Consider the following 4728-nt stretch of genomic DNA (forward strand, 5'->3'; position numbering starts at 1 on the left):
AGCCTTCCAATTGACTGCACAACCTCCAAGAGTAAACATATCTGGTGAGTGATCTTCTTCGATTAAGATCGCTTGCATAGTCAGAATCAATATAGCCAACTAAAGTATTATCATTTTTCCGAACTCTAAACAAATATCTGAAGTGCCTCTCAAATATCTAAGGATCCATTTCACTGCTTGCCAATGAAGTTTACCAGGATAAGACATGTACCTACTCACAACACTGACTACATGTTAAATATCTGGACGAGTGCATACCATAGCATACATGATGATACCAACTACGCTGGAGTAGGAGACATGTGACATGTACTCTTTCTCCTCATCAATTTGAGGGGATAGAGCAGATGAGAGTCTGAAATGTGCAACAAGAGGAGTAGAAACTGGCTTGGCATTTTCATGTCGAAACGCTCTAAGACCTTCTCAATAAATTTCTTTTGAGACAGATACAACTTCCAGGATTTATGGTCTCACTGAATCTCCATTCCAAGAATCTTCTTTGTTGCACTGAGATTTTTCATCTCAAATTCTTCACTAAGTTGTTCTTTCAGAATATGTAACGCCCCACTTGAGGTACGTAGTTAAGACTTGATGAATGACTTGAATGTTTATTGATTTACCCTCATTTGAGTTTGTATGTTGTTAATTGTTTGGTTTGGTTGAGTGGTTGTCCTGACAATTGTAAAGACTTGGCGAAATCTTGATGTTATAGTCTTCGCCGGGGCGAAGAAGAAGCTTCGTCGTGGCAAAGAGGTGCTACAACTCACGGTGTAGCTGCTGTAAGTTTTCGCCGAGGCGAAGACTCGGCTAAAAATTTTCCAATATTATTATATTACATTACAAACATTAACAATTTATAACATTAAATTAACAATTTACAGATAAATAATTGTTTGTGTCTTGGTTTTGATTGAGAAATTTTATGTGAATTGTGATGAATTGATTGAATTCAAGTGTTTCCTAGAGATTAGAGGATTTATGAGTTACATTGGACACAAATGAATGAGTAATCAAAATTTGTTAGAAGTGTATTTGTAAACTTTTAAGGTATTTTGTCATTTTTTAAACTAACATAGGGTAATTGATTTTTTACATGGTACCCAAGAAAAGAACCGGAACCTACATTTTAGGTTCCAGTTCCTTGAATTTAAGAACCTGCACTGTGCGGTTCCGGTTCCAGTTTTCTCGAAAAAATATAGGGTACCCAGAACCCCTCACCCCTAATTTTAATAGTAAAAACTATCGTTTCCTTAACCAACAATGGCTTGGCTGAATAGTAAAGGCTTGAGGTCAAGGGATTTGCTCCCTTTGTGATCTCAAGTTCGAATCACAAGAACGGTTGCTAATATTGTTGGCCACGGACCGCATTGCTTGCCTTGTTCAGGGTTGGGGGATTAGTAGAGATGCACTTAAGCTGGTCCGGACACCCAACAACTATCGTTTGAAGGTGAGTTTCTGACAAACCCACTTGAATAATACGAAGTCTCCTTTAAAATTTTGGAAATACATACATTTGTCTCTGCAAACTAATCAACAAATGGAGTTGTCAATTTCTTTTTTCTTTCTCGGGTTGTTTTCTTCTTTGTTCTCCATCACGCTCAATGTGTTGAATTATAAGTTTGCTTTTAGTTTGTTTATCATATTGTAGTTGTTGTGACAGACCCAACCCCACGGATAAAATTAACAGCAAGAAAAACACAGGGAAAATAATAACACACGATAATTTACGTGGTTTGACTTTTTAGCTTACGTCCAAGGGCGAAGATAAAAGAAGAATTTCGCTAACAAAATGGAGTATACAACATTTGGTGAAACTCTCAATCCCCAATCCCAAATACACCCAGTATCTCTCACACTCTAATTTCTCTCTAACTCAAGCTTTCCGTCTCTAATATTGGTATTGCTTGAGAATGCGTGTGATGATCTTTTCCCTCAAAATGCTCCCGTATCAATAGTGAAGGGAACGCCAAAACTTGTCAAGATTTTCGGTACAAAATCCGGCGTGTCAATTTGTGAAGCCATCAAATAAGTATGAGAATTTTGACATGTTGGGAGACATGAAGCTAAAATTTTGCTTTGGTGGCATTTATTACAACAACAAAAAGTTTATCTTTCATCATGTGAACCTGGTGAAGAAAAATGCAGGACATTTAATTACCATGTGACAAAGTCTTGTGTGAACAAAATCTTTGACTATTCAATAATTATTTAAGCTACTTTTTCTACAAATCTCCACCTTGGCTTAAATAGTATCAAACTCCATATTTAACTTCTTCAATTATCTTGGAGGATTTACTTGGCGTAAATGTCAATCAAGTCCAAATAATGTTTGAACTTTGTGACTAGAAGAGATTTTGTCATCATGTCAGCTGGATTATTTGAGGTACTAATCTTCAAAACTTGAACAACACCATCAGTGATAATGTCTCGAATGAAATGATACTGAACATCAATATGCTTTGTCCTTTCATGGTACATTTGATATTTAGTCAAGGGAATAACACTTTGGCTATCACAATGAATGATAGTCATTCTAAGATCCATGCTGAGTTCACTATATAAGCCTTTAAGCCAAATAGCCTTTTTAACTACTTCAGTTTCTGCCATATATTCTACCTCTATTGTAGACAATGCAATTGTAGCCTGCAAAGTAGCCTTCCAATTGACTGCACAACCTCCAAGAGTAAACATATATGGTGAGTGATCTTCTTCGATTAAGATCGCTTGCATAGTCAGAATCAATATATCCAACTAAAGTATTATCATTTTTCCAAACTCTAAACAAATATTTGAAGTGCCTCTCAAATATCTGAGGATCCATTTCACCGCTTGCCAATGAACTTTACCAGGATAAGACATGTACCTACTCACAACTAAGGATGTATATGAGTTGAGCCGAGCCGATATCTCGGTACTCGAGCTTGGCTCGTGATGAACAGTACCGAGCTCTCGAGCTTAATCAAGCTTGAGCTCGAGCCCGCGAGTGTGAAAGGGTACTCGAGCTAGAGCTCGAGCTCGCTTAATCAAGCTCAAATGAGCTCGAGCCTGATCAAAGCTCGATAAGTATTTTTGAATCTTTGAATCTTAGAATAAGAAGTCCTCCACCTTTTCCGGCCAATAATCAAAAACCACAATAATCAGTGCAATATTAGTATCCAATTCTTGGAACTAAAAAACACTGTTGAGCTCCAAAAAAGAACAATCAATAAAACTAAAAAGAAAATAACAAAATGAACAAGTTCATTAAACAAATAACCTCCCTCAGTCCATAAATTCTTCAGATAATCAAACAAAAACCCATGTCACAAACGACGACTACAGAACACACCCATTTGTTAACAAATACCAGAAATCAAAACTCTACCCAATTGAAAGAAATTTCTCCACTAACAAATCCATCATTGAACAGACCCCATTTCTTTAAAAAATAAAAGATCCCCACTTATCAAAAACAGCAACAACCCAACAAAAAGAAAATAAAAATCCCAATTTGTCAAAATTGCAAGCTATACCCAATCCAAAACATCTCATGTACTGCCAAACCCATCAAACATCCCCATTTCTCAAAAAAAAAAAAAAAAAAAATCCAGCCAAAGACCATAAAAGAACCTATTTTTCCCCAAGTTACCGAAAAAATAATCTTTACCCATTTGAGAACAGCCTCTGAACTACGAAACCCATCAACGGAACTTGACAAAAAGCACGAGGCGGCAAATAAAAAGAGAAAATAGAAAATGGGTGTTTCCCACCCAACTGTTTCAGGTGTGTTGCAAAATGGAAACCAGAGGGGCCTAGCATGTAAAATAGCGGAACCTAACTTTGAAAGAGGAGGTGGAGGCCTGGAGGGAGGTTGTGGTTAAGCTTGTTGAATCTGGTAGGTTACAGTTGGTTAAGTTTTACTTTTTGAGTTTTTGTTTCAGCTTTGAAAAATTGAAATGGGTTCTGCACTTCTGCGTTTTTGTCTATATGGGTGCTATTTGCAATTTTAACAACTTAAAAATAAAAAAACTTTTGAAATCTTGCAAATTACCCCCTAAGCTCGTTTAAGCTTGCGAGCCTAACGAGCCGAGCTCGACTCGGATCGAACTCAGCTCGTCACTGTTCACGAGCTGCTCGAGCTCGAGCTCGACTCAACTGATTTCGAGTCGAGCTCGAGTAGCTCGCGAGCTACTCGGCTCATGGCTCATCCCTACTCACAACACTGACTACATGTTAAATATCTGGACGAATGCATACCATAGCATACATGATGATACCAACTACGCTGGAGTAGGGGACATATGACATGTACTCTTTCTCCTCATCAATTTGAGGGGATAGAGCAGATGAGAGTCTAAAATGTGCAGCAAGAGAAGTAGAAACTGGCTTGGCATTTTCATGCCGAAACGCTCCAAGACCTTCTCAATAAATTTCTTTTGAGACAGATACAACTTCTCGGATTTATGGTCTCACTGAATCTCCATTCCAAGAATCTTCTTTGTTGCACCGAGATTTTTCATCTCAAATTCTTCACTAAGTTGTTCTTTCAGAATATTTATCTCTGACATATTCTTTGCTGCAATCAACATGTCATCAACACAAAGCAGCAAATATATAAACGAATTATCTAGAAGCTTTCAGAAGTAGACACAACTGTCATACTTGGATCTACAATATTGAATGCTCGTCATAAAGGATTCAAATCTCTTATACCATTGTCTAGGAGACTGTTTCAACCAGCTAAAGACT

This window comes from Pistacia vera, unplaced genomic scaffold (assembly GCF_008641045.1).
Source record: "Pistacia vera cultivar Batoury unplaced genomic scaffold, PisVer_v2 Contig913, whole genome shotgun sequence".
Classification (NCBI taxonomy): Eukaryota; Viridiplantae; Streptophyta; class Magnoliopsida; order Sapindales; family Anacardiaceae; genus Pistacia; species Pistacia vera.